Here is a 27,905-nt window from a genome sequence, read left to right as displayed (position 1 = left end):
CTGCATGTTGGCAGACTAGACTGTTTGTTATAATCTCAACAGCTGTTTTTCTGTCTTGTGACTCTTTGTTCCCAAAGGACTATTTGCTCTCCTAATGTCTTTTCACAGCCACTTGCAATAAATCATCCCTCCAAAGGAAAAAAAACCAACTTTAAAAAAAAAAATAAATTTACAGAGATTTGAAACACAACATACTTATACCCAAAAAGGAGGGAAATTTCCACCAAAACTGTGGTGTCACATACCATTGCAGTTTACTTATTTTCCATCCCAACAAGAGAATGACAAGGGACAGAGAGTGGCTTCAGGATGGGTAGCATACTGAAAGTGGGACACAGTTTTCAGACAACCAGCTTATATTTTTGCATGACCTTCCATGAAAAAGAAAAAAATTACTTAATAATAAAATGTATAATAATACTGTACAAACAAAAATGAAAATAATATATTATGGAATATTTTTAGATGCTTTACTGCTCTCTCTTCAATGACAGTTTCTGAGTCATCATTCAACTCCTATTTGCTCTACATCCCCTGGAAGACTGACCAAAACCAGCTCTCAATAATGATGACATTTGTCTGGATCATTTTGTTCCTGCCCACTTAGCTGTCCCTGCAATATCACTTGCTTTTTTTGAGCACTTCATGTGCATTTGGCCCTTCCCCATCCAATTCAGTTCCAGAAAGATTTTAGTTGTCTCTGTGTCTACCAAGTGCTTTCATTCAGTCCAAAGCTATATGGAGTGTGAAATTTCATTACCACAGTTTTCAAATGGAGAAGGAACCAGCGTTTGATCTTCACCTGGTATTAAGAGGCATCACTGCTAAGGTTTGGCTCATTATATAATTCCTAGCTCCTAGCATTCATACAGATATTAGCTGCTAAAATCATGCCAGAGAGGAAGGGAGTGGGCAGGAAGGGAGGAAAAATGGTAATATAGAATGATTTCATCTCAGAGAGTGGGTGTCATCTCATTAAATTGCTTTTTGAAAAATATTTTGATGTTAACTGCGGAAAACCTCTTGGGGCTATGTTCTGCTTAACAGAGGTTGCTTCATAAGGACTGGGTAGGATGAATCCACACCTGTACCTATAGGAATGGTTCCTATGGCACTTCGTGGCCTTGGGTTACCTTAGTAGGAACCTGCTCTGGAAATGGATTGGTAAGACGTAGAAAGGGAACTACTCCAGCTCCCTGAACTACTTTCGAAAGAGCAATGAGAAAAACTGATTCTCCCTTGTCCTTGATGGCAAGATCATAGCATCTTCCACAGATTGTGGGGAGAAGCACAGCCCTGACTGATTTGCCTGAGATCATGGAGGACACATTTCACATAGCTGGGAACAGATCATATGTCCTCTGAGTCACAAGCTTACACATTAACACCTGGGAAATCTTTCCTCTCTATGCATAATGCTCTGTATCATAAGAAAAATATGAAACCATGTTGCACACTGGGAAATGGAGAGGTAGACTGCAATGTTCCCAATGTCCCCAGAGTAATCATCTTAGGCTTCGAAGGCACAATCAGGAGTCCCAAAGTATACTATTTCTTTAGATTTTGCAAAGAGCAACCTCCCTATGGGGCTTTCCAACAGGACTATCTCATATTCCAAGTTCAATAGCCTGGCTGCTGCTCACATTATTATAGAATCACAGAAAAGCTGACATTGGAAAGAACTTCTGGAGTGCATCTGGTCCAATCCCCTGCTCAAGCAGGGCCTCCTAGAGCTGTTTTCCCAGGACTCTGTCCAGACAGCTTTTGAGTATTTCCAAGGAGGGAGACTCCACAGCCTTCCTGGGTGACCTGTGCCTATGTTGTCACTCTTACAGTAAAAAAGTGTTTCCTGAAGTTCACGGCGAACCTCCCATGTTTCAGTTTGTGCCCATTGCCTCTGCACTGGACAACACTGAAAAGAGTCTGGCTCCATCCTCTTTACATCTTCTCTTCAAGTATTTGTACACACTAATGAGATCCCCCTGACCCTGTTCATCTCCAGTCACAGTTCTCTCAGCCTTTTTTCATGTGAGCAATATTCCAGTTCCTTCATCATCCTCGTAAATCTTTGTCAGATTTTATCCCATATGTCCATGTCTCTCTTGTACTGAGAAACCCAGAATGGGATACAATACTGCAGGTATGGCCTCACCACCACTTCTCTTTAGCCCTTCCTTAGGGGGCTAGATCCTCTCAGTAAACATAAATGAGTTAAATATTGTAAGTCTTTCTTCTCCAAGTATTGATGCTCCTGTAAACCTTCACTAGGGAATTGTTGCTCCTCTTCAATATGAAAATAGTGAATGTTTGTGACTGTAATGGTTGTGTGGGGAATTTGATGGTTTCTCACACTTTCCCAGGATAGAATGTCCCAGCTCAGTTACAAAAAGCTAACATTTCCTTTAGTTCAGTAAAAACAACACATCATGCATTCCTATTCCCCTCTTACTACAATCTTTTTGTTAGTTTGAGTCAGTTACAGGTTACCCTCGGGCCAAATCTAAATGTCCAGAGCTGGTAATCTAACCCTGGCACAGCATAAAACCTGACAGCAACTCAACTGATGTTTGCTGCTCTCTGCACAGTATGTAGGGCAGGCACATCTGCAACTGCAACCAACCTGCAGTTGTCCTGCTGTTCGTACAAGCTGCCAGGCATGAGGAGAGACTGACAAGGTTGTCTAACAGACATAAAATAAAAAAATTGCATCATTATCTTTTGACCTAAAATGTGCAAACTTTATTGCCTACCTGAATATTAAGGAAGAGGAGTGGAACTTAACTCATAAATAAAAAAGTTAAACAAAAAGCTGTGAACTTAATGAGATGGGTTCAACTTTTCTCCAAGTCATAGTTTTTAAGTATTCATCAATCACAGATATACTGCAAATCCCTATGGGAACATGAGGACCTGTGGCATGCCACAGAAACAGCAGTCTATGAGCAACTTCCATGACAGTCATGAACTACTGCAAGCATCTCCATGAAAAAAGCATCCTGGCCACTATGGGACAGAGGTCACTTCTCCAATAATATAGAAACTTCTTGCAGCAGAAATTATCAGCAATATGCAAAACATGAATTCTGACCCCCAAGCCTCATAATTAAACTATATGTAGAAATCTGGCAGCATGCAATCATAATACTGGTGTCTGAAATCCCTAAATGTGGTAGAAATTGTGTTACAACATCTGCACAGAGATATACAGGAGAAGGAACAAAACATACCAAGATGTTTGGTATAACATCTTTAATAACATGAACTTTATCTAATTTTGCAGTTCTTTTGCTTCATGTTTTGAAAAATTAAGTTCCTTTAAAAAATATGAAATACAATGGTGGTGTATGAGTGTTAACTTTGTTCTGCTTTATATATTATGCCAAAGAAAGGCATCTGTGGCATTCCATGGAGTGGCAGTGGGAGAAGGAAGGGAAGGAGAGACAGTCAGGGGCAGAAAGGAAGTAAGGAAGGCAGGAGAAAAGGAAGGAGGCAAGGAATGAAAGGAAAGGAGGGAAGGAAGAAGGGAGGAAGGGAGGAAAGAAAGAGGGAGAAATTCTGCACCCAGGAATTCATGCAGTTCTCCTGTTGTTGTTTTTTATTTCTCTCATTCCTGTTGAAATATGATCACAAAACAAAGTTCTGCACACAGGTACTTCTCCCAAAGTTGTAGAAATAAAGTTTAATATAATTCGATAATACCTTGTGGGTTTGTTTTCTCAGTGGAGGAACATATCAGAAAGAAGGAGTTTATTTCTATAAATGCTTTTGAAGGAAAAAACCCAAACCAAACAAACCAAAACCCCACTAAACTGTTTGGAAATTCTCAAAGTAAATCCACAAAGCAGCATTATATCATGAGGGAAAGGAATTATGATTCATGTGCCAAAAAACACGTGAACTTCAGCTCAGTGAATTTCCCACTCTATAAAAGACTAATGTTGTTTCTTTTTTGTTTGTTTTTTTTTTTAGTTTGTTTTAACTAGTGGGACCTAATTGTCATATCTTGTTTGTGTTTGTGCCAGAGACACATTACAGTACGGGGTTGTGAGACAAAATATAACTCACTTGCCAAGTAATAGCACAATTGCATCAGTAATTGCACAGTTCAGTTAAAAATTGCATGAGTTTATATTCTTAGTTTGAAGAAAATATTCTCCATCCTTTTATGAGGCTGATCATTTGTATTACAACTGACATAGTCCTCTATTGGAAGATGAGGAGGCTGCTATTAAATGTTTCAGTGAAATGACCTCTGTGTTCAAAGCACACAGAGTTGAACTTCTTTGACCCAGTGCTATGGGGTGGATTCTGCATTCCCTCCATTGCTGAACACAATTACACTGCTTACACTACTACTCAGCAGCACTCAGTGCTACTCATAGTATCTGGTCTCTGCAGCAGCTTTCAAGTTATATACGATGATTAAATAAATTAAGAAGGTTTTTGAAATAAGTTGCAATATCTTTCAATGTTTTACATATGCCTTACAAAAGTCTAATTTTTAGAAAATAATAGTTTTTAGAGCTGGATGAGTCAACAGAATTCTTAAAATAATTGGCATCATTTTATAACAGATATATGACAACATAAGCTGCCCCTGTAAACTTCAAGATGGGATACAGACTGCATATGAGGAAAAACTCTATAAGGTTATCTGACTTATAATTATATGAAAAAGTAAACCAGTACTTTCGTTATGCAGTGCATGGCATAATACTGTTACATAATATGTCATGTAAATGTTGGCATTGTATTAACTTTTAGTACTGCAGAAAATCCGTGTTATCATCTGATTACTCAGAAAGCACATGAAAGCCGCCTTTCTGTAATTTAATTTTTCCTTCCAAATAGGATCCAGTCACTGTTTAGTGATGGACAAGGAGTAGCCATCTGCTCCTTAACTTCATTATTCCCAGAGCTTGTTAAAACTGAGGAATCAGCGTTTTGAAAAGGGGAAGTTCTCTTTCTCCTATGACCTTCCTCACCCTCCCAGGATTAAACCATTGCAAAGAGAATTAAAGTCAGGTCAGTAGCACACATGGGGTTTCTCCAGCTGTTATTTGCTTTGCATTTATTTTTATGCATGAAGCCCTGTCTGAACATCCTCACTTCTTGCAGAGATCACAGCTTAATTCTTTACTTCCTGCAGCAAAGGATCCACAGGCTAGCTGTTTTTCACCTCACTTCTTCCCCGCACCCATCACTGTTTGCCACTGGGAAGGCAATACACTTGACTGACCTAGCACATTCCCCACTCTCTTTAATCCCTCTTCCCTCTTTGGGTTGAGTACACCTAGTCAAAATGGGCATCAATTTGCTAAGGAGTAAACAGGTATCTGCTGCTGTTTGGCAAACTTCTGTATGTCGACACTTGGCTGGAGTCCTTACTTCAGTAACTTAAATCTCAGTTTTAAGCCTTTCCGCTACATCCCTCTCACCTCTCTCTTGCTCTCAAATTAGATCTGGACTTTCCCTTCCAAGTTGTGTTCCCTTTCTTCCCCAGCTTCTGGGCTGCTGAGCTGCTTTTTTCAGTGCCATGCCCCCTTTCAGGAAAGACTGGGACTGGTGATGGAGAAGGAAGACAGGAGGGAAAGAGGGCAGGAAAGTGAGGAATGTGGGGAAATGGGCAGGGAAGAAAGGAGACAAGGGAGCAGGGCAGGAAGGAGAGTAGACAGGGAAGGCAGAAAACAGGAAGGTAGGAATAAGAGAATCAGAGAAACAGGACAAGGAGGACTGGAGGCAGAAGAGCCAGGATAGATAGGAGGCTGGAAGCAGGAAACAGGGCAGGGAGGCAAGGGAGGCAAGGGAGGCAAGGGAAGCAGAGGAGGAAGGGGGAGGTAAGGGAAGTAGAGCAGGCAGGGCAAAGAAGAGAGTCAGGGAGAAGGGGAAGGAGGCACAGAGGCAGAGAGCAGAGGGAGGCAGAGAGCAGAGAGGTAGGACAGGCAGGAGAGGCAGTCAGGGGAAGCAGGAATCAGGGTAAGGAGGTAGGGAGGGACCAGGCCAGCTAAGATGCAGAGGAGGCAGGGAACAGGGTCGGAAGGGAGCAGGGAGTCAGGGCAGGCATGAGGTAAGCAGTGGAGGCAGGGGACAGAGAGACAGGGAAGGCAGCAAACAGGGGAAAGAGGGAGGCAGGGCAAACAGATCAGGCAGAAGGCAAGGAAACAGAGGCAGGAGAGATAGGTTGGGAGGCAGGAGGTAGGTCAGACAGGGAGCAGGGCAGGCAGGAGGCAGCAGGCAGAGAGTAGGGTGGGGAGGAGGCAAGGAGCGGGGCAGGCAGAAGGGAGCAGGAGAGGCTAGGCAGGCAGGACGCAGCCGGCAGGAGGCAGGGAGCAGGGCAGGCAGGAGGGAGCCGGGCAGGCAGGAGGCCGGGAAGGGAGCGGCCCCTGCCCGCCGCCGGAGCTGTCCTCCCGGCGGTGCTGAATCGCCGCACCCCGGGCCCGGAGGGTCGGGGGGCGCCGGGAGCGCGGAGAGCCGCCCTGCGCAACCCCAAAGAAGGCAAATCCAAATACCTGCACAGCGCCAACAGCTGCCGTGGGGCGGCGGGGGGCTGCGTGGGGTGGGTTTTTCCCCCTGTAGATGTCCTTGCTGCTGAGATGGGTGGGCGAGAAAGATCTCCCGGCTCCCGGGTTCCGGCTCAGATCTCTCTAGAAAACTGAATGAGCGAGCGCCAGCTCCACGGGGCTGTGATTTTTTTTTTTTCTTTTTTTTTTTTTTTTTGTAGGAGGCGTGTGCGCCAAAGCTTGGGTCCTTCCACTGCCGTCCCCCTGGGTCCTAAGCCCTCCTGCCGCCCGCCCGGTTGCCTCCCGGCGCTCCCGATGCCCCTGGGATGCGGGCTAGGTGCTCCGTGCCGCCGCGGGAGGGATGGGAAGGGGCTGCTGGCGGCCGGGAGGGCTTAGCATTGCGGGTTTCTACCCAGCGGCGTGGGCTTCACCGCCTGTTTTCTAGCATCACCCCTTTCCCAGCGAAAGTCGGGCAGAGCACAGCCTCCTGCGGCATTTACAGCAGCCATGGAAAGAGTGATCTTAATGGACCATGTATTATCTATGGGCTGCTTTAATGAACATGGCAGCCTGGGTTTGTAAGAGAAGTTTTGCCTGAGTCCGACTGCAGGGACATCTAGCTCAGCGTGCTGTCACCAACAGTACCCACAGCAAATGTCTGGTCAAGAATGTAAAAATAGGACAACCTTCACCCCTGCACTCTCTCAACCCCTCTCCCAAGCACTTCAAGTTCAGGAATTTTCCCAGCAATGCAGTACCTGTGTTTTTCAGATGAAATTTTACTCCTTGAGAACAGCTTCTCCTACAATACTCACAAATTTCTAGAACATCCTTCCATAATGTCCTTTGACTAGGCCATCTACCTATTTCACAATCACCTGTCGTTCATTATAGTGATCTATAAGCTTTTGATAGTGGTGTAGAAAGGACAGAAGAAGGGAACTACTCTTATTAAATTAGGTCCTGAAAATCACTTTCTGTACAAGCCTCATAAGACCTGTATTAAACTGTACTTGGAAGACTTTGAGTGACGTAATGACCTTGGCAACCAAATCCACACCCATCTGCTTTTATCAACACACTAAGCTCAACTAAATGTGTGCTTCTTCTTTTGTTACCCCTGTACATTGTGGAGTAAAATTCCTGTGAAGTAGTGGATTAAAGTCAGCTGATTGTCCTGGTCTGCTTGCTTTGGGCATCTCTCTTGAGTCAGTTACTGAAGGATCTTATATAGCAAAGAACTAGGTGATAAATGATAAAGATAAGGAACAACTTCTACATAAAAATGGCTAAACAGAGTAGGATTCTTTGGCATGGAAAAAAAAAAGGTAAGTGTAGATAAAACAGTGATGGGGGGGGTTGCCATTCATAACATTTCATAATAATGAGCAGCATGAGGAAGATAAATTGGAATGATATCTCAGTATTATTTCCAGTTTTAGGAGTAGGAGAAATGAAATCCACTAGGGCCTAGCTTTGATTTAAACAAAAGGACATACTTCTTCACAAAATATTTAGTGAAGCTGTAGAAGTCATTTCCACGGAACTTCATGCTTCAGAAAATTTTAGGACATATTTATGGAAGAAAAAAAACATTAAAGGCTTTTAAATATGAAGTCATGACCTCTGGCTCGGGAAGTTCCTGCTACACAAATTGCTGAAGGCTGGGGTTATATTTCGGAAAGAATGATTGTATTCTTGCCCTGCTCTTATTCTTTACCTTAACCATCCACTGCTGATCACTGCTGGAGACGGGCACTGGGCTAGATGGACCTTTGCTCTAACCCAGTACCAATTTCTCTTATAGACAAAGTAGTCTGAGGATGTGAACACAACAGGATCCATTTCAGTTTTGCTTTCCCTTGAAAGGGGAGTATTCAGTGGTTTTGTTCTACTTCAAAGAGTTTACATCCAGATAGAGTCACTTGCTTTTTAGAGGAAACACCCCAATATTAATGAGCAAAGGCAAAAGGAATCTGTGGGGAAGATGACTTGTGCTTTTAGAATGATTTCCATGCTCAACCACTAATTTAACCCACAGCATGTTTGAAAAAGGTATATGAGGTATTTGTATCTTGTGACCCTACCACATTGACTGGAAGACAAGAAGTAGCATCTCAAAGCAGAGAGCTCAGAACCCTCACAAGAGCATTTGTCCCACCACTTGATATAAAAGTATTTCTAGCCCTGGGGAAGTTAACAGTCAGTTATTAAGTAGTCTCATTAGATCATTATTTTCTGCACAGAGATCAATTTGGAGATAAAAAACAAGCACTGTGTTTTCATAATCCTCTTGCAAGCTTCCACTCTTGCACATATGATAAAGATTAATGTACTAGCTGCTGTAACTATGCAGTACTTCCCTGGGAATTGTTAATAATATTAAGTGGAAAGAACATGACTCTATAAACCAACTGCCTTAGGCAGTTCAATGAGTTGCCAAATTTGATGTATGCTTAATATTTGGGGATTTAATATTTTTATTTGGTTTAATTGGCATATTTTTTTCCTTCTGTAGTGTTGCTGTTAAGTGACCACTGCTTGCTGATCCACTGGATGATTGACGTGTTGCACAGTCCTATGGCAGAAGCATTTCTCTAAACATATTACAGTAGGGCCTTATATCAATCCCACTGCAAATATTCTCATGTTACTTTCTCATTACCACTTTATCACTTCTTCATCCCTTCCTTTCTGCAAAGTCGACTCTGTACTCTGAGAGCATGCTTCGAGTCATCTCATTCTGTGCATTGTCCCAGTCATTACACTTCAATCAAAGTTATGACCTCAGAAACAAGAGTGTTGAAGATATAAACTTTGAGTTTCATAAAACTATGTCTGGGACATTAGAAACTCCCTTGTTGATGTGCACAGACTGGAGCTTCATCCCTTTCTCTCTAGCAGTGTTGAACACACAGAGTTAAGGGGAGAAACATGTGCCTGTAATCACAATTTTTTACTGAAGGCGTTACAGCTGACTGAAAACATGGAGGGAACAGATCAGTCCATGGGAATATGGAAGGGGAGGATATTTTATACAGCCTTTTCTGAAAGTAAAACAGAACTTCAATATTAAATTTATTCTAACCTGACCTTCCCTGTTGTCACACGTATTGTTTCTCTATTTTAACAAAGAGCAAAGAGATCACAAAGACCACAAACTTGGAAAGAGAATGCATATTTTCACCACCAGCAGAAGGTATCCATGTACCTGAACTATCAAGGAAGCCATGGAAGGTCAGAGTGGCTGGTTGCTCCATAGTCTAGGTATGATAAATAGTTTCTACTCTCTTTGCAGCAAAATATTTTGTCTTCACTCAGTGAAACGCACAGCCTCTTGCAGTATTTTTGACTGCCAAGAAGTGTTGTGAAGTTAGGGGCTAGTTTGAACATTTTTGCATCTCTGATATTGTTGTCTCATTCATACAAAGCCCAAACCCACCAAAATATTTTAATTCGTCACAGTCAGGAATGGATTTTTTTTAATGCCAGAAAAACCATTCCAAATAAGTGGAAAACTGCTCTCCCTCTGCCTTAAGACTGAAACAGAGATATATATCTACATAACATACAAATATATTGATCTTCAGTATTTTATAGGGTTAGGGTATGTGAATGCTGTGCATATATGTTCCTTGAGCAGAAAGGTTGGACCAGATGACCCCACTGGTCATCCCTTCTAACCTTATTCATTCTGTGGTTCTGCAATATAAGGAGAGGGACAGATCTTTGATGCAATTCAGTATATACCTAGTGTCATTAAATTTCCAAGTATGATTTCTCCAAAATTTAAAATGTTCTTTACAGCTTGTGAACAGGGAATTTTAGAAATAATATAGTATAGGATGTTCTTGTATCTTTAAATTTTCTTTTGTGAAAAATTTACCGCAAGTTTCTAAAATTAACAGTCAATTTTAATAATTAATTGGGAGCTCAATCTTTTTCTCTAATCTACAATTACCATCTGGTTTTATTTCCTTTGAAAGTAACTGCATTGAAAGCCCCAGTAGACTAAAAAATAATAATTCTAAAACAGCTTAGACCCAATAAATCATTATTCTTAAGGGAGAAGTAACTCTTAGATCACAGTTCAGAGAGATTCATGTTATAAATCCTCCCAGGTTTCCTGAAACTTTAAAATATTTAAAAATTTATACCAAAGAATGCAAAACATATGCAAATTGATTGTTCGTGTGACTTATTTAATGAGAAAGGTCCAGTTTTGCCATTTTTGCTCTTGATGTAGAGAATTCATTCTTTTGCTGAATTCGCATACAATGACCACTTATGCCACTCTCAGAATAACGTGTAACTGGGACACAAGGAGAGTTTTGGCCTCGAGCATGTAGGTGGGTGAAGCTGAAATATTCCATTTCCATGGGAATTCCAGGCGCTGGAGAGGAGATCCAGCATACAGCTGGAGGTCAGCAGCAGAATTCAGGTAAAGGCAAACTCTCAGAACTGCGATCCACAATTTTCCCCCTCAGCTCCTACTTAACTCTGAAATGGTCTAATTCCCATAGCTAGGTTATTTTGGGATTGTGGAGCTCGTGCAGGTCCAGGCTGAGTATCTTGGTTCCAATGATCAATCAACTTTCAAAAACTACAAGTGAATATGAGTCCGCAGTGCCCTGGCAGCCAGGAGGGCCAACCGTGTCCTGGGGGGCATCAGGCAAAGCATCACAGCCAGTCAGGGGAGGGGCTGACATGCTGTGCTCTGCACTGGTACAGCCTCACCTTGCGTACTGCGGCAGTTTTGGGCACTGCAATATAAGAAAGATATAAAGCTATTAAAGAGTGTCCAAAGGAGGACCACAAGGATGGTGAAGGGCTTTGAGGGGGAGCCGTATGAGGAGCGAATGAGGTCACTTGGTCTGCTCAGCCAGGAGAAGAGGAGACTAAGGGGAGACCTCATCTCAGTCCACGACTTCCTCATGAGGGGAAGAGGAGCACACACTGACCTCTTCTCTGTGTTGACCAGTGACAGGACCCAACGGAGTGTCCTGAAGTTGTGTCAGGAGAGGTTTAGGTTGAATATTAGAAAAAGGTTCTTCACTCCAAGGGTGGTTGGGCACTGGAACAGGTTCCCCAGGGAAGTGGTCACAGCACCAAGCCTGTCAGAGTTCAAGAAGCATTCAAGAAGTGTCTCTCTGACATGTGCATGTTGGAAATGTTGACTTTAGGCTCAGATGTGCTGTTAAAGTCAGGCACAGATTTGGCCTCGTGTCTTTAGTCAGTTTAACTTGGCAGCACTTGACTGTGCTGGCTTTAGTTAGATAACTGATTTAAATCACCTGGGGACCTGCTCCTATTGAGTTCAATTACTTACAAAGTCAGTGCTACTCTGTCTGAACAATAATGGCACTGTCTTGCTAATCCATTAAGTGTCCTTTTGCAGAGGGAAATAAATTGTGAGATGTCGTGTTTTGCATAGCTAGTACCTAAATGATATGGCCTTTAAAGAATAGCATGGCAAAACTTTGCCATACTGCCTAAGAAGGTGAATATCAGAGCTAATGTTCTTCCTGATTCAGGGGTAAGACAACCTAAGGTAGTCTGGAATGACAAGAAAAGCTTGCAGGGAGGTAAGTGTTCCAAAAAATAGATTAATCCATCAAGGTTTTGGATGGCTGTTGAAGAACTAATTCAGAAAAATCCCCTTGGGAAAAACCTAGCTGCTTTGCACATGAGCAACACTTCAGTCTGAATTCTAGCACACTGATCTAAGATTTGTTAAAAACTTGAAATACATAAGCTCTTAAATGTCAATTCTCCAGTGTGTTAACTTCGGGGTTCCTGAATTTTCCAAAGTCTGTTGTATATTTTCCTTTTTGTATAATAATTGAAACTTGCTCCTATGTACTCGTCCAAGGTAGCTTTAACAGCTGAGCTCAAAATGCAAGAATGTAACTTGAGAAGCGACAAAAAAAGAATTTGAAGGTTGGTAGTTGGACTGGAATAGTTAAAGATGAGGGGAATAATAGGATTCTCATCTGATTGCTTAATTTGTTACGTGATGATTTATTTCTGAAATAGTTTTAAATGAATGATGTACATAAATGCATGTAGCTTTGGATGGCACTAACATAAATCAGCAACAGTAATAATGACTGTGAGATCTTGCATGTGTAAACAAGCATATGTGCAATATAAATTCAATTATCTCAGTGTCACTGAGGATATAGAATAATTTCATATTTGTGACTGAATAACTGCAGAAATTTTTGCTTAAGATACAGGACAGATTCTTGTTCTGGATAGCTGAAATGTCTGCTGAAAACTGAAGTATATGAATGTATATCCATATATGTACAAAAATAGAGGCAAGAACAACGGCTGCAATGCTCAGCATATATAAATCAACATCACTCCACTGACTGTGCCGGAGGTGTGCTAATTTACACTAGCCAACACAGGGGTAAGTCTGTGTATATAAAGCAACTATTACAGCTGTCATCAGTCTGATGTTTTACATTGCCACTTTGTACAGGAGTGTAAAGGATGCAACTATCTGCTGAAACTACTCTACAGAACGGTTTTATTCTTCCTGGGATGCAGGGTGTAGACAGTATCAGTGTCATCTTGCAAACACTGGGTATGTTTTAATGTCATCTTGGAGCCCTGGCATAATCCATCTAGAATATATATCCAGCAGTGGGGCATACAGCAATCATGTATTTTTAACTGGCAGGAGGCTTTTTGCTTGTCATAGCTGGTGAGCCCCCAGGGAGGTGAGGCTCCTGCCATCCTGGTTCCTGATATATGCTGATTCAGTCATTAAAATGTGCATTCATCTTCCTTCTCCCAAGACTTAGCTGTGCACAGCAGGTTTAACTAAATTACCAATAAGAAAGCCTCTTAAATCATCTGCAATCCTGACTGGCAGCATCACAAGCAGATGCAGCAACCAATCTTGAGGCAAACAGAGTCTGTTCAGCAGCAGCTTTGCACTTCTGTGTGTACCAGCTAGGGTTTTTTTTAATCATTAATGGGCAAGTACATTGAAGACAGAGAGAGGAGGGGCAGAGGAAGAATGAGAAAAATGGTTGGGAAGGAAAAGGTGAGACTATTGGAAAATTCTCATTGCCTTGTCTGTGGTGGTACCCTCTCTGCAGTTGTAAGATAAAAGGAACAGCCCCTTCTCTTAAGTGTCCCTAGCTTCAGGGTGCGGAGAACTGTTAATCAGCTTGTTCTCATGCAGCATGGATCTGCAGCAGGGCTGGCTGGAGGAGTGCCAAGAACTGCCACTTCATTTTGAGAAATCTCCTCCCTTTGCCTGAGATTTTAATGGCTTTGGGACATGTCTGTCTGTGTGTGTGTCTCTGTGTTTGCGTGTCTGTGTGTGCTTGTACGAGAGAGAGAAAATGTATTCTCTTGTCACTTTTATACATCTCACATACACTACTGCAAATACCTTTTTTTCCCTATGTGTACACATGAAAGGTGGTTTCAGTAACTGTTTACAAAAGTGCTGGAAAGATCTGGTTCTGGAAGCAAGCCCTCACTGTCAGGCAATATTGGAATCTATTGCAGCTCCCAGATCACCTCTGGAGAGGCATAAAATCCCAGAAACTCTTTATTAAGGTGTTCAAGCTCAGCTGTTGCCTAACTAGCTGGACACAATTAGTCTTGCTTCTCTCTTAGTAAAGGGTCAAGATTTAACCACAGGCTGTGATTTTCTACAGAAAACTAAATCTGGCCCTCTTTGATACAGGACTTACGATCAATCTCATGAAAGCATGCAGGGTTTGCTCCATGCTAATGCTAAGTTTAAATTATTGGTCTGTTACTCTTCCTATAATGTGGTGCACATAATGCCTCCATTGGGCAAAAGCCTAGAAGCTGTCATTAAATTGGATTGACTGTCTCCATGCACTGGACATCTCGTTGCAGAACAGAGACTGGCTGAGTCCTGCCACAGACCTATAGCACCCTTCAGGAGGTGTCAAATACTCTGCATGGGTGAATAACCAGATGATGGGTGAATAACCAGATGATGGAGTGGCTCTACGTGGGTGTTTGTGTGTGGCAGAGTTGCAGTTTCTCTCCTCTCACATGTATCTTTTCCTATGAAAGTGCAGTATGCGAAGAGATGGCAAGTATCTACTTGTCCCAGATGTTGTTGAAAACCGTGTGCTGCTTGTCATCTCTGAAAAACTACAGGGCAGTGTAAAACCGGAGAAAAAACAGCAGAGCACATAGGACTCAAAATATATTTTAAAAAAAATCCCTCCCTGAATTCCAAACTAATCCCCATAATCACATATGATTATAAGATCTGGAAAACATGGGAGAAAAAAAAATTAAATGTCTTCAAAAAGAAGTGCTCAGGGACTTGAGATGGAGAGACTTTGCTGTCAGAATTATACATTGCAAGACAGTAACTTGTCTCTAGCAGGATCAGAAGGAAGAGAGGTACTTTAGATGCCTGAAGAAATCACTCTACTCTAAACCACTAGGAGGGAGACATCTGATGTAAAACGTGATCCCAAAAGAGACCTCATGACAAATGTTTGTCAGTATAATCACTGTCCTAGTGAATAAAAGCACAATAATTGATGATACTTAGTGGAAAAATTATGTTTTCTCTTTTTCACCATCTTTAGAGTGAAAAGACTAGTCTGTTTGTGGAGAAAATCTTTCCACACACTGGATATTAGCACTGTGTGTCTGATTGCACAATTCAGTTTACTTACTTTTCTTCCTACAAAGATTCATCAAACACCATGGTAGATCACAGGATTACAGAATCAATTGGGTTGGAAAAAACCTCTGAGATCATCAAGTCCAGCTTCTAACTGATCATCACATCAACTAAACCATAGCACCAAGTGCCATGTCCAGTACTTTTTTGAACATCTCCAGGGATGGTGACTCCACCACCTCCCTTGGGCAGTCTGTTCCAATGCTTAACAAACCTTTCCATGAAGAAATTCTTTCTGATGCCCAACCTGACCTCCCCTGGCACAGCTTGATGCTATGTCCTCTCATCCTATCACTAGTTGCCTGGGACAAGAGAGCAACCCCCACCTTGCTACAACCTCCTTTCAAGTAATTTTTAGAGTTGTAAGGTCTCCCTTGAGTTTCCTTTGCTCCAGGCTAACTGATTCCAGTTCCTTCAGCTGCTCCTCATAAGACTTTTGTTCCAGACCCTTCACCAGTTCTGTTGTCCTTCTCTGCACACGTTCCAACACCTAAATGTCTTTCTTGTGGTGAGGGGCCCAGAAGTGGACACAGGATTTGAGGTGTGGCCTCAGCAGTGCTGAGTACAGAGGAGAAATCCTTTACAGATCACTGTAAAGGATGCAGAAAGTACAAAAGAGCTCCAGTAATTTCAGTTTATTTTCTACAACAAAAGTTCTGTGCCAAATCACTCACACAAAACTTGAATTAAAAAAGTATTTTTTCCATAAAGAATTGATAACTTCTCAAAAATTAGCACATTCCCTAATGAGTAGTAGATTTAAACAAGAAGTTGGTGCTTTGATGTCACAGAACAAATTAGAGACTGAGGGCTTTTTCTGAGACTATTTTGGAAAAGAATATGAATAGAGGATGTTAAAGAATTTGAGCTCCATTTTAAAGTGAGTTTATTTTCCTCCATAATTTCACAGCTAAATCTCTCCTTTTGGTGGTTACAAAACTCTCTTTCTTGTCAACCTATGTTTATTTGATTTTACCCCAGTTTGGTTGTTGTGTTTTGTTTTGGATTTTTGCTTAATATTGTCCTTCCAGGGGACAGGACAGCTACAAATGCCAGTGCTTATCTATAGAGAGTGATCAAGTTTCTAGCTTCTTTAGGCCAAGAAAATTTTCTCTGGGAGGACATGTCTCTGTCGCATTATGGGCTTGCACTGTCTGGGGCCTATGAATCCACCAGCTAGGGCACAGCACCATGCAGGGAGCTGGTCCAGTCCCATGGGCATGATAGGAACATTTATGTGGATGTATTGCCTTTGTATTTACAGAGAAGAAAATTCCTGTCTCCAGCTCTAAGAAAATCCCAGTAGCTGATTTGACATCTATTCTCATTTGAAACTGCCCATTTCAAATAAAGAAAATAGGTGATATTTCACATGATTTTTGATTAATGTCTTGCACAGTAACACAAACACATCCCTGACTATACCAGAAAGGCATTTTCCAGTTGTGGCACTTGCTTTTTTCATGACCACGCTATACTGGTGGCTTACAATCCTCCTGCCCAGGGTCTCCCTCCTTCTCTGTCATTTTCATTTAAACTCCCAATTTGCAGAAGTTCATGTTATAAGCTTGTTAAGTGAATGACTTTGTACATTATGCAATTAAATTTCATCCCATTTCTAATACTGTAGTCTCAAGGTCATTTAGTTTTTTTCTGTATGATATTACAGTCTCCCTCTCTGTTGAGCTTTGTGTCACCACCAGACTTCATCAGTACATACCAGCTTCTTATCCCAGGGTCATTAATGAAGATGTTAAATAATCAATCCCAAATGTTTAAGGATTTCCACTAGTGACAGTTCTTTCCAGACTAATTATTGTTTCTTTTCTTTTGCTGATTCTGAACTCATATTTCTTGCTCGTTTCTTCATCTAACCTCAATAAATAGTAATTTCCTGTAAGGTGTTGGTAGCTAGGTACAGTATGGATAGATGAGATTTAGTTTTGGGGTCAGTAGTTTTTTTCCTGAAATTTTTCCTGTATTTTACAGAGATTTAATCGTCCTTGGTATTAAAAGGTAAAATAATCATCTGATCAAACTATCACTCCTAAATCAATATTATATTTTGTCCTGGTTTTTACTCAATTTCCTGCTTTTAAATATTCAATATCTGTGCTAATCATATATCTAATTCAGATTATATTCTGGATTCTGGATTCTTTACCTCTCCCTTTCATATATATGGGTAGGGTGCTTGCTCTGTTGTAGTCAGATGATACTCCTCCACGATCCATTAAAAATTCAGATTTCCTTTTTCAAATTTCAGTGTGTAAATCACCTTGTTTCTCAAAAGAGCATATTGAGCCTTCTTGCAGCCAGATGTGGTCATTTCTGTCTCTGTAAATTCATGTGCATTAGCCACTTGTGCTCTTCATTCATCCCATCCATCCATATTGTCTTTCTTACTGAAAAATGAGGCAAAGTATTAGTTTGGATCTGGAGCCATATCACTATTATGTTTCATATTTTGTCTGTCCTCATTACACAGAGGACATTCCTCCTTATTTATTTACATGACAAGATTTTCACTAGTTGTTTTCATTTGATTTGCAAAATCCAATTTTTTTTAATCCGTTTGTACACATCGTGCTTTGTTGTTTAGAAAAAGCATGAATTGCAGTACTTTGCCGACTCCAAATGGTGTACAATGCTTCTCTCCACAGTTACCTCTAGTGCACTTTCTTCATCACCTCTTATTAATAATCCTGAGACCGATGGTCTGCAGCACGTTGTTCACGCAGCTGGAACTACAAAGGTGTATGAACACCTGCTTCCTCTCAGAACTATTGTGGCTTCCCTCAGTTCGCTTTGTATCAGTCGTCCTGTGGCTTCCAGAAAGGGGCAGAGTGAGCAAGAATTTCTGGGTAAGGGTGCAATGACATAAAATGTTGTCTCACTAAAATCGATCAAAACCTTTTCAAATGTGCACTGGCACATCTGAGATTGTGAAGTCCACCCCAGAGTCAACATCTTCTCTCTGCTGTTCTTGGTATTAAGATACTTATCACAGGCACACCACCACAGGGCATGAGAACATGTTATGTACAACAGCTACTACATTAAGTATTTGGAAACTGCTGAGAGAACCCATTGGTGTGACACATTTGAGGGAACAAAATTAAATCCCTGGTTTATATTCAAGGCTCAAAGGGATGGCTGAACATATGCCATGAACATATAAAGTTGCCACCTCTCAGCAGAGAAACCTTAACATATGGGATATGAATATACTCACAACTAATTTAGCCTGTTTTCTCTGACTTTAGAGTTCAATGGAAGAACAACACTTCACAGATGAAGGGCTCTGAGGACCCACAAATGACTGGTTATTCCAATCTCCTGTTAACTTACCATAGCCTGATGGAGTATATGAGTCCTCAGTATAGTTTCTGTTAATTCAGTGCCTACTTTTACTACTTCTAATAGTAAAAGGAGAATCCTAGCATACTGACACCCCGGACCTGGGATTGAGGAGGTCTGTATCTTATTCCCACCTATCTCACATATCTGCTGAATGACAGTGAAAAAAATCATTACTCTGATTTCTTTAGTTTTCCTGCTCTGTAGGCTGAGAATAGCAATGATAGCCTAGAGCATGGAGCTTATATGGGTCCTAATTCTTCAAATAGGGCTAATGCGATTTCTGAATCGTCAAAAGAAGGTGTAAAGAAAGTTCAAAATATTATAATGGCAAATAAGCTACACATCTTTAAGGATTCAATATGTAACTTTTTTTGAAATCCAGCATTTTAATTTTTAAATAACAATTTTTCTTAAGCAAATGCTTTTGTGTCTTATAATAGTCAGAAGTGACACTACAAAACAAGGGTTTGATAAAGAGCCAAGATAATTTCTATTGCTTTAAACTGAAATGAGAATTTCTGAACCTTGAAGCATGACAGCCATTCAGGAGTCTATTTTTCTGGCTTTGAAATCTGAGTTGTACTTAGCTATGGGATCTGACAAGTTTCTGCTGCCTTATATCATCCCTGCTCACCTGGCAGCATGGAAGAAAGTGCCTCAAACTAATGCTGTCAAGCTAAAGCTCCACCGAGAGGACAGTGATGAACGTCAGTTTAAGTCTATTGAGCTTGTGTTGGGCGGGCAATGGATAAAGGCTAGATATATAAAGCAACAAGAATTATTGAATTATTATTGAAATGAAATGTAATCTATTTATTTCAGTCTATTACATATAGTCTAATTCTTTGTGTAGTCAAAATGAGGTTTCTTGACTAAACAGGGACCTTTCTTAAATCAGCTCTTCCTACAAGCCCATGTACCTCTGAGGTTTTTCTCTCCTTGAATTACTGGCCCTGGCAGACAATGACATACTTCTACTAGGAGGAATGTGGTTTGGGGAAAATAATAACAATTCTGCAAGAAAACAGTCATCCTTTGACTTATATATCCCTATGCCAGACTCTCTCTTTCTGGTGATTAATCTCCAGCTATGTATGAAGACTCAGTGTATTATTCCTTAGGTGAAAAAATTTCAACCTCAAGATGAGCAAAGTGAGTGAGTTTTAAACACTTTTAATGCTGCCAAATCAAATAAAAATTCCTGCAGAACAAGGCTGCTTTTTGATGCCTGTTTAAGATATTTTCATGATGTCGAGTAGGTTGTGGATCAATACTGTTGTACTCTATGGGGATATTTTAGTTCATCACATGGGGCAATTATCCATGACCACAAACACAAACTCAGCAATCACTGGCCAACTGAACATGTGTTAAGTGGAAGTGTGAATGATCTAAAACAATCAACAGCACCAGTTCCTTAGATAATCACTGCTTTTGTATTTCCTTCTTGTTGTGGATACCTCTTTGTTGTAGACGAAGCTAGGATGCAGGGTTTTATTCCCTACTTCCAGTTTTGAGGCATTGCTCAATGCCATGTGCTACAAGACACAGCATTTCTTCTAGATCTCATCAGTCTCTTTCAGTAAAGGGCAGTGCCACAGCTGCCACTGTGTTTCAGCTCTCTCTTGTTGTCTGTACCCACTCTGTCTAGAAACCTGAGGACTGCACCCTATGAGTGCCAGCTGCTGGATATCGTGACAGAATACCCTAAAAAAAAAAAAAAAGAAAAAGAATAAAAGGGAAAGGGAGGAGGCTGTTTTATTATAGCAGCCTGTTACCAATTTTTTCACTGTGTTATTTTTGTTAAGCATGTATAGACAGCCAAGTATGTACAAAATGATAATATATCTTTTAAATTATAGAACCTGCTGTATTGCAAAGCAAGGAGAAAGGCTTCCAAAATGCATAAAAGGAAATTAGCTAGATGCAACCCCAAAAACTTGCTTCCTGCAAAGGTGAGAGGAAAAGAACAGTTAAATTCAGGAAATGCTTTTAATATCAGAGATAACTACCTTTTACTGCTATATTTATTGTGAAAAGAAGAGGTAGTCAAGCCAGTTGATCTGTCAGAAAGATGAAACAGTCACAGATGACAGAATCTGGCTGGATGGGCTGGATCTGCCACTTTTCTAGTGTGGAATATGTCTAACGGATTTTTGGCATTAAATCTGCTAAAATGCACACTGGGAAGGTATACCCTATTAACCTGAACTGGTGTTTATGATGTAACCAAGATGTGGTTAGGGACCTAAGGGGCAGAGAAGCTCTCCTCTCCAGCTTTTGGCTCTGGATCACTGAGCTCTGAGTAGGACGTCCCCTAGTGTCAGGGTTTCGAGCATACTCCCCCATCCTTGCAGGAGCCTAATTGACTGACTCCAAAGTCAGATTCCTCACTAATAAGAACTATCACGAAGAAAGCTAGAAGTAATGTTCAGCTTACCAAGCTTTCCCTTGGGAGCTGCTTTCAAGCTGCAGCTCTTTAGTTTAGCCATGCCTCTGCTTTATTACAGCTCTGTGTGTCCAGACCAAATACATTCTCAATCCTGATCCTGACCCTGATCCTGACAGACTGACTTGACTTCTCATCTTGATCCTGGACCAGCCTGAATATAGTGGACTATCTGGGCATTCACTGGACTAACGCTGACCCTGGTCACTGTCCCTGGACCTGATCCTGACCCTGACTGGCTAAACTTCCTGACTTCTTCTTGAGGAGGTCACACACCCTGCCTGCCTTGCCGTCACCCTCTGCTCCTAGCTTCCCATCCGTTGCCTAACATCTTGTCCTTGCTGCTCCCTGACATCTGGAAAACATAAACCCACATTCCTTTTTACAGCAAATAGACGTCTAAAGGACAGTTCATGGGTCTAAATATATACCAAAGCATCCCAGAGGTCACAATCTAAGTCTCTGTGGATGATTCATGAGAACAGCAATGTAGCAGCGTATCATAGACTCACAAAAGCATTGTCTGGGAAGGACTTCTGAAGATGTCTAGTCCAGTCTCTTGTTCAAAGTGCTAAGATCATGTCAAATCGGCTGTGGCTTTGTCTATCTCAGTTTTTGAAAGATCCAGGAGTGAAGAATGTCTGTACAACCTGTTCAGCAGCGCATTACTCTCTTTCTTCTCTTAACCTCTACCTCCCAAGGTGCATTTGTGATAATTTATGGTTGCAATTGGCATAATACTTAAATTTCCCAAGTTCCCCTGAAATTCTTCCAGTTCCTCATTTCTGGAATCACTTAAGTCCTTCTACTACAAAATTTTGAGTTCTCCTCTGGGCCATGTCAATACTCTCTGTTGTCCTGGACACTTCACTGTTAGTTTGGTATTTGTTTCTTTTTTTTCTTTATTTTTTTTTTATTTTAGAAAGGTTGAAAGACCGATAATTTCTTTTAAAATATACTTAGGAAACACCTGCAGTACATTTATACCTTTCCAGCAGGAGAGTGTGGACTGCATACAGCAGGCTACAGTACTACAGCACATGAAAAGATCCATCATACTGGGTACCTGCTGGAGGCCTGAGCTGGGTACAAAGACAGGCATAGCCCTGGCCATAACACCAGCTGGAATCTCCTTTGGCTGATCTAAGCATCAACCCACTCATGGTTTTGTTTAGGAGATACCCAGTGGTTCCCCTCCAGAATATATTCCAGGACAAATCTAGTCTGCATGCTGTGCTGCTGACCAGGGAAACGGGACCCTGGAGTGAAACAACGAGTAATCCAAGCTGACGGGCTAGTGACCTGCTGACCCTTAGATAAAGAGCTCATTATTGATGCTGTTAACATAGGGAAAAGAGTGATCCAAATCTTCTTAAGTGTTTCCACTAGATGGACAGTCTGTCAGGGAGCAAGACATCTTGATTGACATCTCTTGGTGAGTGAAAAGACTGCATTGGCCAAGTGTCACTTGTATTTCTGTCATGTGACACTTTAGGCATACTTTGCCAATTTGTCATTGCAGTATTTTGCTCAAATACTCCATTAAACATTTAGTAAAAGAAATACCATAATGCTGATTATTCCTTTGAAATCAGATGGGATCAGAGAACTGCAGAGTTTACTTTTGATGAGGGCTTACTGCAGACTGGTATGACTGAGTTTTGGAGCATGGGAAAAATAGTGAAAGGGAAAAACAGTGGATGTGTTCCCATGCAGTATTTCTCATGTAAAAATTCGGAGTAGGGCTCTCCATGCTACTTTCTTCCTGAAAACTTTGTGACAGATTTTGATAACGCAGAGATGGCTTTTGTTGAAATTGTAGGACCTCATCAACATACCTGAAAAACCTGATGAGGGACTCTCAAGTCAGTTATCAAGCTTACAACTGCTTTTTCAGGAGGAGACTCCACTGCTTTGGAGAATACCAGGCAAACCACTCATGGGGGGCTAGTGGCAATTCTTATCAAACTCTAGGTTCTGGCAGCACTGAATATCAAACCAGCACTGAATATCAAACAGCAAGTGTGGAAGGGGAAGAGAAAAAATGCTACTGCAGAAACACAGTATTGAGTGCTTCAGACTATGACAGTCAGACTGTTGCTAAGAGTGAGAAACTGTTAAAAATCTTATATAATAGACATTTACGATTAATATTATCACTGGGTTTCCCAAATGTAGGCTGTGTTCCTTTCAGACAAGCACATTGAGTTTCTACTTTATTTCTTGCACTCAATGAATCATAAACACTGACTCAGAGAGATAGGAAGTGCTTGATAGCTGTTCTCTTCTGCATTTGGAATAAAGCAGGCACATGTTTCCATCCAATATGATATGCTGGATAAAGGACATGTCAAAGAAGTCTAGATAATGTAAATTAAAGAGGAAGTGGTTGAGAATCTTCCTGAGCACACCAATGGTTAAACAACTTGAAGAACATAGCACTACACAAGATGGAAGGATTATTAATCAAATCCTCATATTTAAAAGGAGTTTGAAGACTTTAGCATCTATAATTTGGTTAGCATAACATTACCAACATGCAAAACAATGGATGTACAATAATGCACAGAAGTATTCAATTAAAAAAAAAAAAAAAGAAAAAGAAAACTACATCTTTTAAAAGACCACAGTAAAAACCTTAGAAGATTCTCTTTTTTTTTTTTCCTGAAAACAAAATAAAACAAAATGAGATTCATTGATTGATAAGGGCTCTGTGTCTCAGGGCACTGACAACGTTCTGCTTACACTCATGTATTTGAATTTACTACCTGTGTTTATCAAACAAGTCTTTGCTTAAATGTCAATAGAGTTGGAATCTTGCCTCAGGATTATTTTATTTTATTGCTATAGCAGCTGGTACAAGAGATAAAGATCCTTATAAATGATAAATTCATGGAAACAATGCAGCTTATTTAAGTCTCCAAAATGGAGACAAGATATCATCTGTGGGTTCTACAGACCCGTAAGAATCAATGATGGTTTTGAAAGCTGGCTGGTCTCTCTGCAGGCACTGTCTTAGTTTGGAAGTCTGAATGGATAAAACATGAGATTTCAGATGGAGGCTGCTCAGTAAAGTGCCCTCACAACTCACTTTAAAAATTGTGACTGAATTCTACATTTCTCAAATATCTGGGGAATCATTCAATTAAGACATACCCTTTAAGGCCTCTTAGGATCCAATGTAGTGAGGGACAAACAGGAACGGGCTGATAAAATCTATTAGATCATTTTAAGATCTATTCTTGGAAGAACATACCTCCATGTAAAAAATATGTGAGGAGAATTTGACAGTGTATTCACAAAGGGAACAGCACATTCTGAAATTAAACTGGGCGATGAGCTTTCAGCTCAGAAATTTCCTGCGAGGTGCCATTAAAAACAGCCACAGCACCAGTCACTGCAGTGTCATTTGATCAAATGAACTGTAGGACATGAACACATTAAAAACTGGATCAGATAAGCAGCTTTGGGCTGCTTCCCTCTGTTACAAAAATATGTACTTAATCCCACTACTTTCCTGACATTGTCGCAGAATGGATTGGACAAAGAAGAAATACTTTGTTCCCTTCCTGTCTGCCTCAAAAGGCTTTGCTTTGTTAAGACCAGAACACACCACACATTAATGTGCTGCTCCCCACCTGATGCCTGTCCAAAATCCTTATTCATAACAGCCAAAGAACAGCTGCATCTCCCTGTATCTGCTGTGTATAACTATTGAAAACATTTCAGATGGCTGTGTTGGCAAATACTGGGTTGACTAAACCTAATGGTCAGGGTGATGTAATAATTGATGTGTAATTCAGGAGATTCAAACATATACACCTTAGCAGAAGCCATGATGGAAAGGTGAGCATACTAGCTACAGAAATAAACACCATGATTAGATGGAACTACTCTACCTCTGTCTTAAATACAGGAAAATCAAACCTAATGAGTTCTGACACATTCCACGAGTTAAGTCTGATGGGAAGAAGACTAGAAATTTCTATCTTATATTAAACATATAGGCATGTTAGCACCTTATTAACTGTTCCAGATTTATTCTGTCTATTCTCAGTTTGCTTCTGTGTTAAATCTTGTTAGTAAAATCCAGTATGAGAAGCTTGCTGCCAGTTTGGGTTAACTAACCCCAAATTTACTGTAGGAAATAGTCACAACTATTTCATTACATAGTATTAGCTATTTCATAATAGTCAAATAACCGGATGCTTGTTCAATATGGTGTAAACTTACATAACCCCCAGAAGAGTACTGATCAGGGATGTGTGTCGCTGTGCACACAAAACCGGGCATCAGCTGAGACACTAAAAACTGAGGACACACTTAAGTTGAGATAAATTACAACCCTCTGAATGCTACTTTTCCATCCTCAGTCACCATAAATGATAACCAAAGAGCAAGTGCTATCAATCTTTCAACTGCTACAATAAGAAATGTTCTGATGTGTTGTACTAAAATATCCTTGTGCAGGACTGTATTCAACACAGTGTGTTATTACTGGTAGCCTCACAGCCAGGGAGAAGTGGACGAAGAAAATACTTCCCACAGGCTATTCAAAAGAACTTCCCAATTGATTTTAACAGCAGTGAACACCCTTTTCCCTGGGTTTCAGAGTGGCTGCTATGAACAGTTTCACAGGAAAAGGCACAAACCCTTAAAGCACAGTACATTGTATCAAATGTACAAGAAGAACTGAATATAGAAATGAGGTTTAAAAAACAATTTTTCTTTGCATTCATTAATCTACTTATGTTGAGAGATATCAGTTTTCTTCTTTTCTATAAAACTGCTTAGTGGAACTTGATTTCTTGCAAGCATTAAACCAAACTGATTTCATTATGCAATTTTGCTTTTTGGGGTGATGGAAATAATTTCAAAACAAAACAAACACAAGCAAATGAGAAAAGAGGAACCTGAATATTTCAGGTCAATTCTTTTTTCTGTTGTTCTAGTTTTACACTTGTGGCTGACTGATTTGATCACAAATCTGTAGTGAATGGTAACAGAAAGGTGGGAATGTCTGTTCCATTTTCTCATACCGGTTACTTGCAGAATCTTTATGTTTAAAGAGAAAGGGAGACATATTACTTTATGTTACCACACCAATATTTATCTCTTATTATAGAAATTATTCAGCCATTAATTATTATGGAAAGATCACTTTCATGGTGAGGTTATTAGAAACAGTAATTGAAGTATGCCTCATGTCATAAATTTAGTACATCGTAAATGAGTAGTCATATATATTTATATCTAAAAGAATCACTACTACTTATAATAATATAGGAAGTGCAGGACAGGTTCAGTGGATTGATGGAGAACTGGGAAGAGTTGATACTTGAGGCAAAGGTCACTTATCCCAGTCAGCCAATAATCCACAACAGGAACCCTATGCCAAGATTTGAAAAGACACAAGAAAGGCTTTACTTTTGGGTAAGTGAATCTTGCATCTTGAACACAGTGAAGAACAGATGCATGCTGTCACATAAAGATGTCATCAGTTTTCTGCGTTTTTACATTTGTGTTCTATTGGATAGAGCTGGCTGAATACTAGCTGATGTTTAAGGCACCTACACACAAAGTTCAAAGATTTCTACTATTTTGGAAAGAAAAAGACATGTTTGCTTAAAGGTTACGAAGCACTGGAGTAAGAATCAATAACCATTTTTGATCCAGAGTTCATTTGTGATGTTCGGTAGACCGGATCTGTGAGTTCATTGTTAAACATCTTTAGAATGAGGACCAATAAATGCAGAAAGAGAAATTTAACAAATATTGGTCATTATTTAAATTAGCAAGGACAGTTACGAAAGAAAATTAAATATAAAATAAATAATCAGATATGATTAAAGCAGAGAAATTCAGTTTCAATGAACACAATTACCTCTGTCAAAGTTCTGTTGAAATCAATGGCAGTTTTTAGAACAGTATTGTATGAATAGAGCTTTATAGCAAATACCATAATCCCCATTGATCACTTTTGTTTCAAAAAGATCCTAGCAAATCCTGAAAAGGTCTATGGTAGAATAATAAAAAGGTTAAAGCTATGAGGAGGACCAGGCACAGTTTATAAGGAAAAGCTACAATTGAAAGAGTCAATGTACTAAGTGTATGAAATAATAAAAGATAACATGAAAACCAGATGTTTGAACCTGATTTGGCCTATAGATTATGACAAAGACAAAAAAAATTCATATTGAAAGGCAACAGACATAAAATACTGCAAGTTCTCCATTTTCTACCTTTTATAGTTAATTTGTGTGGATTGTTGCCACAAGATTCCACAGAAAGAAAAAGTCTAGTAAATTCCTGAAAAGACCAGCACCTGCAGCTCAGCCTGAGATGACCATGGGATAAGAACTATAAGTCCTCATGCTTTGAGGTATCAAACCAGGGCCAGCTGGGTCATGGGGGAAAAGATCTTTCATGGCCCAATAGAGAAGGGAGCAGAAGCACTACGGTAGAAGGGCAGATGTTACAACAGAAGAACTGCTGCTTTGTAATGGCATCATAGCTTTTGTTACTGGTTTCACAAATCTGGAGGACAGGATTTGGTATTTACTGAGAAATGTTATATTAAAATGTCAGCATGCATGTCATGCCTTCTTAATGCTTGTGATTCATAGTCCTATAAATGACTAGAATGATGGGAATATTTTTAGCTTTTTATTTATCTCAGGCAGTAGAACAACTGAATGGCACTGAAGATTTTGCATTGAAATCAAGTTAGCTATGTATCACAAGTTAAATTGTATTTTTATCTTTTAATCTAAAAGCAAAAACTATTTTAAAACAGGTTGTTGGTTAGTGGTTAAAAAGAAGATGAGGACTTGGTTATTCTAAATTATATTCTCAGCTCTGAGTCAGAACTCTTGTGTGAATTCAGACA

General features: G+C 40.3%; 1 protein-coding gene across 2 annotated transcripts in view; it reads right to left on the bottom strand.

Moving 5' to 3' along the window:
* The window catches only part of CLVS1 (clavesin 1), a 100,288-nt gene extending 93,610 nt beyond the window's left edge, over positions 1–6,678 (bottom strand). For both annotated transcript variants that reach the window (XM_051771229.1, XM_051771238.1), the window contains exon 1: positions 6,510–6,678. The gene's annotated coding sequence lies outside the window, so the exon portion shown is untranslated. The remainder of the gene's footprint in view (positions 1–6,509) is intronic.
* Positions 6,679–27,905: the final 21,227 nt, after the last annotated feature.

This window comes from Manacus candei, unplaced genomic scaffold, assembly GCF_025592945.1.
Source record: "Manacus candei isolate 608988 ecotype Guabito, Panama unplaced genomic scaffold, ASM2559294v1 h1tg000008l, whole genome shotgun sequence".
In the NCBI taxonomy this organism is placed as follows: Eukaryota; Metazoa; Chordata; class Aves; order Passeriformes; family Pipridae; genus Manacus; species Manacus candei.
The sequence above is the reverse complement of the archived record's forward strand: the minus strand, read 5'-3'. Positions and strand labels throughout refer to the sequence as shown.